Source organism: Thrips palmi, unplaced genomic scaffold, assembly GCF_012932325.1.
Source record: "Thrips palmi isolate BJ-2018 unplaced genomic scaffold, TpBJ-2018v1 HiC_scaffold_6, whole genome shotgun sequence".
NCBI lineage: Eukaryota > Metazoa > Arthropoda > Insecta > Thysanoptera > Thripidae > Thrips > Thrips palmi.
In genome coordinates this window covers 1,977,093-1,990,628 of record NW_023144633.1, presented here as the reverse complement: position 1 = coordinate 1,990,628, position 13,536 = coordinate 1,977,093, and the positions used below count along the sequence as shown (strand labels likewise).

Below are 13,536 nucleotides of genomic sequence, written 5' to 3'. Positions count from 1 at the left end.
CTACGGTCTGCCGGGTCTGGCAGCAGTCGTCGATAACGGCCCGTCCATTTGCGCCGACCATTGATAAAACTAATTGATAAGGCTAATGCACTTGTAAAAAAAGACGCACCATTGTCCTCCCCATTTCCACACGTGGTTCGACTTTTCAACGAAACATTCAGGCAAATATAGCCCAGATTCTTTAAATATTTTGTTACCTTTTTCTTGTGTTTTTAAGGGAGATGGGATTGGGGTTGAGGGACGTCGTATAGGGTCGCGCACAATATTGTTTATTTCACCCCCTATGCAGTTTTCTTCCTCGGACCCGAGCAAGAGTCGGGTTTCTGCGACTTGCCAACGTAAACACGCCTTCTATTTTCTTAGGAAGCATGTAGCCCGTAAACGCGCATGCGTGTCAGTGTGTGTGAGCGTGTGTGTGAGCGTGTGTGTGAGCGTGTGTGTGAGAGTGAAATGATGCGGAACCCATGCGTTCAAATTTCCCAAAAGCCCCCCCTAGCGTCCCCGGCCGCGGTCCCGGCGGCGCAGGGCAGCATGACAAGTCACAGTCGAGTCGAATTCCAGCTGGATGAACCGTCGCCGCCGTCCGGCGAGGCAAGGCAGGGCCCCGGAGTGCCGGAGCAACAAAAACAACACGGGGCGAGCGACACGGCCGAGACCGGCTGGCTTATCGCTGACAACAGGTGCGGGGTGGGGAAAGGGGGAGGGGTGCCTCGGCCGGCACGGCCCCAACGACGCCTTGTACACGCACCGAGGGCTGTCGAGGGCTGCGGGCCAATTCCGCGCGTTCAAATAACACGCTGAGCGTGTTTGCGCTGGGGCCACGACGACAGAGGCGTTGCCGGAGTGCCGAGGCGCGCGCCGGGGGCACGCCGGGTCGTGACGACGGCATGGTGACGAGTCACGGACACACGGCAGCGGCGCCGGCGGGAGCAACAGACGTGCACGCCCAACGCGTTCATTGTGCACCTCCACTGCCGCCGCGCATCAGCCAGCGGTGCGGCAGAGAGCACCGCGCGGCGCTCGCGCAGCCCGCGGCCTCAAGGACTCCGAGCCAAGGCAGCATGCACCTCGAGGACTGCGACGACGACGCGGCCGCGACCCAATCCAATCCGCAGAGTGAAGGCGGAATTCTTCCTCCCCCCCCCCTTTTCCAGCGCGCTCACACACACACACGGACACAGAGGCGGCGCTATCCTGTTCGACAATCAAATGGCACTGCATGCGCCACGCCGCCACGCCCTTATCATCGCCGATACGCGTGGGCCGATTGATAAGGGATTGATAAGGAACGGCTTCACCTCGCCGTCGAGCCGCGCCGCACCGCCACGTGACCAAAGCGTCCAATCCGGAGACTCTCGGCGAACGCCGCGGCGCTGCTGAGCAAAAGGTGGAGGCGGCTGGTGGAAAAAGAGCTGGAAAAGACTCGCTGTCATTATCCAGCCAGCAAGGAAGCTCCAGCGCTCCGGCGGCGCGTTTCTTCTTCGTGACAGTTTGTAATAATTTCAATCGGCAGCGCGCCGCAGGTTGCGCGGTTGGCGCGGCCCCGACGACGCCGTGCTTCGCCGTGCTTCGCCGTGCTTCGCCGTGCTCGGAACACGGCGACGGCCGCTCCGCCGCTCTCTCGCCGCCGACAAAAACAGATTGGTCGTCCTCGTTAGAAACATGCCCCGAGATATTGTTTCACTCAGCGCACGACCCCCCCCCCTCCCCTCTGCTCACTCGCCACACACTCCCGACCGAATCACATAAGTCAAAGGTAAATCTAAACCCGAACACAGACGCACGCACACGGAGCCGAGAGACCGCCGTCGGACCTTCGGACCCTGTAAGGCAACGTGTTCAGAGCCAAGGGCCGGGCGGGAAGGGCGAGGACCGGTCCCTATACCAACGCGCGGACATTGAAACATGGACGGAGTACTGCCAACATGTCTGTGCGTGGGTTCTAGCGAGGGGAACGCCCCGTACACGCCGTGAGCTTCGCCCGCCAGAGCCTGGGCCACCTGTTGCCTAGCAACGTCTCGCCGCGTGTGTGTGCGCGCGTGTGTGGACATGACCAACATAGATTCCACTTGCTACCGCTGGAGGGCGGATAATTGAAAAGCCCCCGCACCCCTCAAAACGGAACGGGGGCGAGAAAACACATTCTGGGCCCCAAACAGACGCGTACGGCACCTTGGGTTTTTATTTCGCTTTTTTTCCCCCCCCCCCCCGCGCTTCCCGGAAGATGTTTTCGACAGTGTAGGAGAGGGTCGCAGCATCACTGCAGGCAGGCTGTAAACGCCACCATTTACGGCCCCGGGCCGATACTACCCCAATTAAAAGCCGAGCCGTGCCAAGCCCCCGGCAAGCCCCTGCAGCAGATGCCCATAAACATACACACCCCCCATCACCCCTCATTCCAGCTGTGAAATAAAAACGCACCCACGCCACTGGCGTTGTTTCAAAATAAAAACAAAACAAAAAACGACAGAAAAACTAAACGACCTAACAACGACACGCGAAGAGCGGCTACCATCCCAGAAGGGTATCATCCCATCCATCCCGTTCCAATTACTTTAGCCCGTCACGATAAGTAAAGCGCCCCAATTTGGGTCCCAATTTCCAAAATGCGGTACCGAAAATGCGATAACGCGTCACGCCTCGTCACGCCAGTCCACGTCACGTCAGTACGTCAGCACAACAAAATGCTACATTGTAATGGATTAGCCCTGCGCGCCTCGAAGCGACATTGGACCCCGGGGGCGCACACATCCGCATGAGTATGCCACGGAGGAAAATAAAATAATATTTCAAAAGGAAAGAAAGGGATGGAACCGGGTTGTATAACCAATCCAATCAAACACCAGCCAGTACCGCGCGTGCAAACACCGCGACCGAAACGGCGCGTGCACTTTGATCCGGGGCAGCCGCGCACAGTCAAAAGGGGCAAAGGTACGGCAGTGTGTGCGCGCGGGCTCACAACGCCACAGCAAACACACTGCAACGCGAACAAACACGCTGCTCATTCAAACATTCACGACTCGAAAATTCAATCCCACAATCCCGTTCGCGAAATCAAACCACCGAGCGGCCTTGAACCTTTGCAACCCGTCGGTGCCCGTCGGCAGCAGCCCGGCAGCGCGGCGGCAGGCGGCGGCCATGGCGGCCGTTCGGCCCGGCGATACCCCACGCACGAGGTCCTGTTCGCGTCCGCCTCGCGCGGAGTGCCCTGCGCGCGGGGTATCGCCTGGCCGTGCCTCGGCCGACGCCGTGCTCTGTCTGCAAGCACACTGGAGTCGTTCCGTCTCTCTCGCACTCGTGAGTGCTTCGGTCCACTGTCCAGCACAGCCCTCCCAGCCCTTCTCAGGGCCCGTCTAACACGTAGCGCCCACAGCGAGGCCCACAGCCGCACGGCAGCAGCGGCAGCCAGTGCGTCCCGTACCGGACAAACATGGAAATAAACACCGAGCAGCTCGGCCGGCCAGTGCAGCAGCAGCAGCGTTCCGGCGTTCGACGCTCGGATCCAGACGACGAGGCGCGGCACGCCAGGGCGCGGCACGGCCACGGCGTGGCGGTGGATCACGACGGCCGCGCGCGCTTCCCAGAAGTTGAAATTACCCGCCGCGCCGCCATGGCCCGGCCCGCCACGGAAGGCCCCGCCTCCACCACGCCGCCCAAGCCGAAACGGCACCTCGGGCCTACTTCCGCAAGCCAGGGCGCCAGGGCCACCTCCAGGCTTTCATCCTCCGGAGTACGTAGCGACAATCTTCGACCTTCGCCTGCCAGTGGATCTCCAACCACTTGGTCCACCGGCTGAAGGGCCAGGCCAGGTTGCGGCCAAAACTCTAGACGCGTTTTGAGCTCCAGAGTCGCGAAAGAGGACTCGAACCGAACGTGTGACCCCACCAATGGATTCCTCGTTTTGAGAACAATCCATGGATGGGGGTCACACGCTCGATTCGAGTCCGACTCGAAACGCTCAAAACGCGTCCAAGATTTTGTCCGCCTCCACCGGTCTTCAGGCAAATCTACTGTGCGTCCACGGACGAACCCACGCGGACAAGATGACAGACTCGGCAACAGAATGACAGGCGAACGCCGCCGGATGAAACAGGCCGAAAGGTTTCGCGCCAAAACCGTTGGAAGCTTACGCCGCGCGCCCCGCGCCAGGCAGAGCCATTGTCACCCCTTTCGTTCGGCCGCCCCTGCTTCGGCCTGCTCGGGCCAGCACGCTGCAAAAGCGGACTCTGGCCTCATTGTGCCAACCTGACACGCACAGCGCGGTACGGCGACGTGTCTGCCTTTGTCTGTCGCGAGCCTCTTGGTCCCCGAAATACTGCAGCTTCGTAATATGCCAATACGCCCACGGGGTACACTGTTTTGGTGGAGGTAAGGGCGGCGGCGCCCGGCGCGACCAACGGCAACCGCCCTCCGCGTCACTACCCCGCGCCCGAGGACCGCAGCACAGTGGGCCAGAAGACCGGCGCAGGCGGCCAAAACTCTAGACCAGGGTCGCTGAATAGGACTCGAACCGAACGTGTGACCCCACCAATGGATTCCTCGTTCGGAGAGCAATCCATTGGTGGGGTCACACGTTCGGTTCGAGTCCTGTTTCGCGACTCTGGGGCTCAAAGCGCGTGCGTCGGTCTTCCGGCCCACTGTGCGCCGGTACTCCACCGGGCGGTCAGTAGACCACGATCAATTTGGCGGATGGATTTTTTCCACGGCCGCAAAAAAGGGGAATAAAAGACGAGAGGAAAGTGTGGCCACATCAAAAGGAGGCATCCCGGAGGGAGGCGCACGCAGGCTCGGCCCGGCTCGGCCACAGGCAGCCGGCCAAAGTGACGCACTACCGACACACGACTAACCGGCCAAACGCTCCAAACGTGATGGCACAAAAAGGGGCGAGCATGAGCATGGCCAGCATGGCCTTTGTGGCGGCGTGGCTGCGGCGTGCAGGGAACGTGCCCCGCCCCTGCGGCCGGCGGACTAAGCATCAGGCGCAGCCGCGCAGCAGGTCAGGCCCCATTTCTTCGGTCGCAGCGAGCCGGCCCATTTGACACGTTTCAGTCGGTGGCGCCGCCACCAGCGGGTGAGCGGGGCGCACGGGAAGCGGCCTGCGCTTCTAGTGGTGGAAGGCACCGATAAGGACAGAGGTAACCGCGAGGGGGTATGCACTCGCGTAATAGTCGGTTCACTCTATCTGTAATAGCACGCGTAATAATACGCGTAATAGTCGCGTAATAGCCGAAATTGTCAAAATTTTATCAATTTTGGTGTGTTTTAGGCCGTTTTTAGCTTAATTCCGATTAATTTGTGGCGTAATAGAGCGTAATAGCGTAATAGTCGGTACACAGGTTCAGGGAGCGCATACCCCCTCGGGTAACCGCGAACGTGTCCCCCGGTCGCATGGCCAGACCGGCAGGCCGCCAGGCAGCACCACAGTCAGGCTGTGCTTGAATTTTCCGTGCTATTCAGAACGTACCAGAGGTTTTCCGTCCAGTGGCCTTGCTCGCCTGCGGCGTTCGTTCGCACAGAGGCGTAGCCTGCACCTGCAGGACGGAACCTGGAAGGCATTCAAGGGAAAGGGCGCGCGGCGGCTTGTATCAATCTACGCAGCCGCGGGCAGCCCGGCGGGCAGGCCCCGTCGGCAGGCAAGCCTGTGGCAAGCCGACCGCGGCAATACATCTTGGATCCGATCCGCGCCGTACGTCAAGTCCAAGGGCCGTCGCGAAGTCGGCCGTCGGCCTGGTCCGGTACTCCGGTCGCACAAAGCGACAGCGTGACAGGGCTTGCCCCGGCCCTTTGACTGACAACACAGTGCACCTCATGACGGCCGCGGAGCCAAGTCTGTTTCTTCGTTTTTAGAGCAGGCAAGGCAGAGGCCAAAGGCAAAGAAACGACAACTTTGAAATGTTGATGCAAACGGCCTCGCGACTGACTTTTTCAGGGGTGTGCTTCAGTAATGCGAACTTTGGCGGGGCGACTTTTGCAGCTCGTTGCTTACGCTGCTTGTTTCTCTCAGTCGCCCCGCAGCTGCGGCGGTGGACGTACCTCAAGTCGGGCTGCAGGACGAAGCGCCGCGGAAAACGCAGCGTCACTGCAAAAAGAAAGGAGAGGCAGACATGAAAAATCGACCGGTGGCACTTCATGACCCCACCAATGGATTCCTCGTTCGGAGAGCAATCACGTCACACGTTCGCTCTGAGTCCCGTTCAGCGACTCTGGAGCTCGAAACGCGTCCAGGGTTTCGGCCGCCTGCGCCGGTCTTCTGGCCCACTGTGCGGGGGTCACGCGTGGTCACGCGGGGGTCAGTGAGTCAGGCAGCGCGCGCGCCGCCAGCGCCGCCAGAGCCGCCTCGGGCGATAAAGTCTGTCGGATACTTTCGATAGCAGGGCGATATGTCGCCTTACAAGAAACATGGACAGCAGGGTGACTCACACAAACACCGTGTCGGGCGGACTCATGTCGTCGACGATTTTGACTGAGATGATGATTGGGCCGCGATATGCCTTTCAAGGGTCACAGACTGTGTCACACACTGTCACAGACGGCACGGGCCCACCTCGCCGCGCCAATCTCTTCAAAGGTGCCGGGGGGCAGCAGCCTTGGTAGCAGCCAGGGGGGGTGCCTTGTCACCTAAGCGGGCATGAGCGGGCACGAGCGGGCACGGAGCGGTGGAGCCACGCGGAACACAATGGCGGGTCAACACGGGAGCACCGCGGGCAGCTCACTTTTCCCTTTCTAGGAAGAACGCACGCACACACACACACACACACACACGCACAAATGCGGCGTTAGAAGGTGCCGCCGTTTTCAGCATATGTTTCAGCGACACACGCGCGGCTTCCACACTGTGCGAAAAAACCACAGTGAATCCCGTTAATTTTTTTGCCGGGATTTACTGTGGTTCAGAACACAGGATTTACTGTGCCTGGCTACAGTGTTTACTGTAACTTGTACAGGATATTCCGTACTCCACTCCTCTGGTACAGTAAATCCCGTTCTAAGTACAGTGGATCCTGTAAAAAAGGTACAGTAAATCCTGTACTCTGAACTACAGTGACAGCTGTACTAATCACTACAGGATTTACTGTGATTTTTTCCCACAGTGCAGGTATCCCTTTTAACCAGATGAGCACTGGTTTGCGTAATCAAATGCTATGCCGGACAGCGGACCGACCGATCGACCGAGGCGGGTCCCGGCCAAGCCGTGGCCAAGCCGTGGCAAGGCCGCCATGTGCCACCATGGCACGCCAAAGGCACGCCAAAGGCACGGCCTCAAAGAGCGCCACACGGAGGGAGGCACAACATGCAAACCCGCTTTCAGCGCGTCCAGCGCGCGTCCAGCGATCAAAACGGAAATCAAAGGAGCGGCAGCGCAGCCAGACAGCTCCACCAGAAAATAAAATCCATCCATTTACCTCCCGCCCGGACTGACCGCGCGCCGCGTCCGCCGCCCTCCAAGTTCAATTACAAGCAGTGTACACGCGCATCCCCGATAAAACTCCCCGCCCCCTCTCCTCCGATATCATCGACAAATATCACGCAGCGACCCATACCGACGCGCACACTCGTCTTGTCATGGAGAGAGCAGACGGCCGAGGTGGAGGTGATTGCGATACAGCACTGTACACCCTGCCAGCAGCCTGCCAGCACCCTGCCAGCCCTGCTGCCAGCCAGCCGGGAACCAAATTCGACGCCAACTTTATTTCAATCCAGCCCGCCCCTGAACTCGCCTATAGAAATACGGCATAACGACCTGCTTCAAAGTATGTCGTGTACTCGCTGCCCCAGCGTTCCCCCTCTCTCTCTGGTTTCCGGGGTGAAAAGGACCGAGACACAAGCGGCTAATCCAGAGCCTCGAAACGCTCGGCATGACAACAAACGGTCGCCCCAGCGTAATGATCATCACGATTAAGACGCGAGCAGGGCGGAGGCCGTGAGACGAGACGCACAGCGTCACAAGTGAGTCGTCAGGTCCACGCTGGCTCAGCCAGCTCAGCTAGCGCAAGTCATGGGACAGGGCCGACCGGGCCAGCCACAGTCCAGCGGGGAGGACCACACGCGGCTCAGGATAGGTTAGGTGCCGTCGGGTGGAGGTTAGTGGAGGCTTGTTGAGGTTAGGTGTGGTAAGGTGAGGTTAGGTGTGGTTAGAGGAGGTTAGGTGAGGTTATATGAGGTTAGGTGAGGTTATATGAGGTGAGATGAGGTGAGATGAGGTTGAGGGGAGATGAGGTTAGATGAGATAGGTGAGGACAGGCTGGGAGGAGCGAAGTCAGTAGAGCAAGCTTAGGGGCGCTGCAGCAAAATCGTCAGCCATCGACAACACGTTCGCCGCGGAAAGAGGGCAGCACTGTCAAAGCCAAAGATGTGGGTCCCTTCGGCGCGACCCCGACCCGCGACCTCCTCGTGCAACAAACAAGGCGGAAACGCGTGCTGCGCCTTCTGTATAATGCGAGCCGCAGTGGCGCCGTCTCTCTCGCACTCGGAGCAGCGAGCACACCAAACACCGCCAGACAGACGGCGAGGCACGGCCGGGCGGGGCGACGCGAGGACACAGCACGCCGGGTTATTGGACTGCGCCTCGCGACGTCTCATGACGATGAAGTGGAAAAGTGCGATCGAGCGGGAGGGAAAGGCACGCTGGAAACTGGAAGGCTTGCTGGAAGGCGGCGGGGCGGGGCGCCTCGCAACGGAAGTCGAGAAGTTTGCACGAGCTAAATAAAACATGCCAGTGTGTTTATCGGGTGAAACTTTATTTCAGCAAATAAATTTGTTGGTCCGAAGACATGATCGGTGCGAGTATGAAAGTGTACCCAGCGTGCCTCGAGCACCACGCAGCACCAACACCGCCACGCCCCGCCGCACCACCCTCCAAACACCGTGATGAACGTCGCCTCCTCGTCGCGCTTCCGACGAAACGCTTAGTTTCGATTTAGGAAAATCTCTCCGAGCCGCTGCCCCGCAGCCCCACAGGCCGGTACACACAATGACAAACTTCCCGGGAAGGCTCGGCCGAGCCGAGCCGAGCCGGGCCGTGCCGAGCCGGGGGCGCGGCACACCTTGCAGCCCTCGCGATGGGAACGGGGAACGCCAGTGTTGACACAATAAAACGTCACAATCTGATTGGCCCTGGAGCCCCTCAGGCCCCTCCAGGTGACGGAGTCTCACACCCACACTCCAGCACACACCGCACCAAAGCCCTTCCGGAAAGTGGTTTCCCAAGTGCATAGAGGTCCAGCTTGCGCGGTGCTCGAATGCACCTCGTCGCGCGGCGGTTACCACGTGGGCCAGGCATTTTATCAGCCATTACAATAATGATAGAACGAAAAGGACAGAAAAAACAAAACAAAAAACTAACGCCCGGCGCGCGGTCCAGGCGCCGACGTTCGTGGAGCCCTACAACGACGATGATGCTGCATATAGCCGGCGGGGCGGGGCGGGGCCCAGAGGCCCCGGGCGGGGCGCTTTCTTCTAGCTGCGCGCGGCTAAAACGTTCCAGGAAGGCCGCTTGTGTCACTTGGCACCGCTAGCCAACGCTAGTCCGGCTTCTTCTCCGCGCAGCCCTTCTAGAGGGGGGGCTCTCGTTGCGCCCCTGCGGGCCGGACAGGCCGGGTAGGCAACTTGAACGCGGGGATGCCCCCCCCCCCCCTCCAGTGTAGGAACGCGGAGGACAATGCTCGCATTAATGCAGCATGCAGTCTGCGTGACGTTGAGAAGGGCAGAAGGGCTTAACGACACACGCAGCCTCGCTCCGTCTCACGGCGAGCCCCGCGAGTGCGAGAGGGACGGAGCGACGACGAACCAACCGCTCGGCTGACGGACGTTATTTGACATTCTAAAGGGACGCCATTACCATCCACCAATCACGTGACGCTCTGGCCGGCCGACCGATCGCGAGCCTGGAGTCGCAATGTGTGGTAATGATGCTGCGGGCTGCAGGCCTCCAGGCAGTCCGCGGCCCTTCAGCAAGCTTCCTCTCGTCGCGAAAAAAAGAGAGAAAACGAGAAAAATGAAGCAGGGCATCGTCCATCACTCATCCGACCCGATCGATCCATGAGCCGATTTTCAAACCGACGCTCCTTGGCCGCCGCCGCGCCGGCCGCGCTCCTTGAACCGCCGGGGCTTGACCATCCACGGCAGCCAGTTCCAGCACTTCTTTTTCTAAAAATAAAAAAAGGAAGAAAAGCAAAGAAAAACGCGACACGGAGAAAGCCATACGGAGGTGGAGAGGTCTTGCCTCGACGTAAACAAACAGGCGACCCGTTTTTGTGGCCGTCGCTTCTGTTGGCCTGTTCGGGTGATGCCCTCTCGCGGTGTCCATCTCGCGGTTCAAATCATCGCGGGGTTGGGCTGGGTCGCCGCGCACGCCGCGTTCAGTGGGCCAGAAGACCGGCGGCGGTCGAAACGGACGCGTTTTGAGCTCCAGAGTCGCTAAATGGGGCTCAAGTCGAACGTGTGACCCCACCAATGGATTGCTCTCTGAGCGAGGAATCCATTGGTGGGGTCACACGCTCGGTTCGAGTCGCACTTAGCGACTCTGGAGCTCAAAACGCGTCCGCGGTTTCGACCGCCGCCGGTCTTCTGGCCCGCTGTGCGCCAAGCCCAACGGCCGCATTATGCCACAGCCCGTTGGCTGCTGCCGGTAGTGCTCGCTGAAATCCCTGCACTGGAAGTACGTGCGGTCCATTGCTTCAGTTCGTTATTACGTGGGTGGGGTGGGCGAGAGTACCGCCGCCACCCACTCACGGGGGATTTCACGCACATTAGCCCACACCTACCGCCCGCCAGTGGCGGGCGAACACCATTTTGAGCAGCCAGAGGCGAACGCCCGACGAAACCCCAGACAAGTACAAAAATAAAATACCCGTCTTGAGGATTGAGCTTATTTGCCCTCCGAGCGCAAGCAGAGAAGGCCGCAAACTTAATTTTCAAATTGTCCAAAGAAGAGCAGACAGAGTGGCCGAAACATAAACACGTCAACCTGTCACCCGTTAAACACAGGGTCGGTACCATGCCACGGCTCAACTGTGTCGTACAGGAGGAAAAGTGGCAATCGTTAACGATCAAGGAGGCCCCCGACCTTACGCTCCGGCAGCTACACAGGCCTTCCAGCCCTTCAGGGGTCACTTGGCAGCCGCGCCACTGCTATACGCCTTTGCCGTCTGCCTGCCAGGCAGCCGCTGCGAAAACCAAAACGAAAGCAAAGAGGCACCACTATCCCGCGAGGGCCGCGAGGCCAACGCAGTTCACGGCGTGACATTCCCGCAGCGTCGTCGTCAATACCCCATTCCTTAGGTGCGTCGCGGCGTTGCGAGGGGAGGGACAACACGTCGCTACTCCTCCTTTTGCTGGGCTGCGTTGGCTGCTTTGCCTGGCTCTGCCTGCAGACTGGTTCGCCGTCCTTCTCGCACTCGTGGGGCGTGCCGTTGGGGTTGGGGTGCGAGAGAGACGGGCCGACCGAACGCTGTGCGGACTATGCGGATGGCTGCTCTGCCGGGCTTAGCGCTGGGCGTAGCTGGGCGTAGCTGGGCGTAGCTGGGCGTAGCTGGGCGTAGCTGGGCGTAGCTGGGCGTAGCTGGGCGTAGCTGGGCGTAGCTGGGCGTAGCTGGGCTTGGTGCGGTTGGCCAGGCAAGAGGCTGGCATACTGGCAAGCCAGGCAAGCCTCGCTGGGCACTGTAGTGCCTCCACCCGGACTCGCCTCCATGCTCGCTCCATACCCTTGCCGCTGCTTTTTGCTGCTTTTTGCTCTTCTGGTCCGGACGGACGCACAGACGCATCCCGGCAAAAGGAGAGGGCGAGGACGAAAGAGGAGAGAGAGAGAGAGGGGGGGGGGAGAGGACATCTCCATGCAGGTACGCCAACGTAACAAGAAGGAACGGAATGCAAATCAGGCGAGCCAGCACAATAAAGCAAATAAACCGCGTCGCCGATCAAGACAAGGAGTGGGCTGCGCGCTGCGGCCGTGCTGCTGCAGCAGCGTTTCGTCGCCCTGTCTCTCTCGCACCCATACGGAACGCCCCATTGGTGCGAGAGAGACGGGGCGACGAAGGATCGGGAGGCAGCGGGGTGCGTAACGCTGGTAACGCAAGGCAGCGGCGTAGCCACGGGGGGCGACGGCAGCGGACATGACCCGAAACCGAATGCAGGGAGGGCGGAAACAGATGCAGTTTTGCCAAAACTCAGCGTGACCGACAGTGGTTCCAGAATGACATTTCTGTCGTGATGGGTGAAAGCTTCTACGATACTGAAAAGCCAGCCTCTTAGACCCTGCCATAAACTGCAGGCAGATGGAAACATGTGGGCAGCAAAAATGATGATAAGGCATTGTTTACTGATAAATTAAGGTTTCTATCGGAAATGAAAAAGCCCACACTGGTCTGACTTTTGCTTTCGCGGGATAATAATTTACAAAGAGGCATCACTTCTAAAAGGCAGATTACAATAGTTTAGATAAATTAGTAAATTCTGAACATCTGTTGTTTTATTTTTAAATCTCACATGCAGCTGCCTAGACACCTGTTGCATCTATGCCAGAATAAAAACAACACAAACTGATCCACTTTGTTCATATTGACAATGACTTTCCCGACCATTTGGGAGTCAGAGCAAAAATACTTTTAAACTTCGCAAATTTACTCAGTGCGAAAAGGTGTTGAATGGACATTCCATTGTACCAACCCGGACCACAAGTGCGTTGTACCTGTTAGTGAGGTTAGATTCCACACGAAATATGTCGCTTGATAATGGTTTTCTGTGACGGTAGATCGGAACAAGCGTCTCAACTTCCGCTGAAGAGACAGAAATTGTCACCTACTACCCAAATTTCACGTCAGTCGTTGGTAAAGACAAACATATTTCTTTTTTTGTTCGTTTGTGAAAGCTCAAAGGTGTACAGTACTGTGATCCTCAAGGTCTATGAATAAACAATTGGGCAAACTTACCGAAAGTCGGAAAACAACTGGCTGTCAATGCACCATGAGATGCGCGACGTGGTGAGTTTTTCTAGGTATGCACAACTAGTTAATCCAGTTCACTAGGCTTTGCACATAGGTTGGTGAGAACCGCACACTTCCAGGAATTCCTCGCCTTACACCGTCAACGTCACACAAGCTCCTAGAATGTGGAACATGCTAGGCAATGTCTTTGCGTCTTTTCACCTCACAAAACAGCACGAAAACACAAAATGGCTCTTGAAAAAAGACGCGACACTATAAAACACTCGAAACGCAATAACATCCCGAGGGAAATTCCGGTCACAAAACAAACAGCTAACAGGTTCATGGAGACGTGAGAGCTGAGCTAGCTTCCACACGCCGTCCGCCAGATGGCAGCAGCGGCAAAGAGCAGTCGAAAATTCCAAGAAACCAAATGAAGAACGATTTTAAAAAGGCGCCATCGTTCAAACTAGGTTTCTTCGTGACAGTGGCTTTCCCTGTGCACGGTGAATCATTACGCCTCGGCTCCACAAAATAAGCTCCTCAATTTAGAAAAGAACCCAATGCAATGCGTTTTTGTTAACCAAGAACCGTAGATTTTGCGTGAGAGTTCATA

At 58.3% G+C, this 13,536-nt stretch overlaps 1 protein-coding gene across 1 annotated transcript in view; it reads right to left on the bottom strand.

Annotated features, from left to right (window-relative positions):
- The window catches only part of LOC117651632 (cytokine receptor), a 43,060-nt gene extending 29,752 nt beyond the window's left edge, over positions 1-13,308 (bottom strand). Inside the window, exons 1-2 of the mRNA XM_034395813.1 lie at positions 12,927-13,308; positions 6,034-6,079 (exon numbers count right to left, since the gene is read on the bottom strand). The gene's annotated coding sequence lies outside the window, so the exon portion shown is untranslated. The remainder of the gene's footprint in view (positions 1-6,033; positions 6,080-12,926) is intronic.
- Between the last annotated feature and the right edge of the window lie 228 nt (positions 13,309-13,536).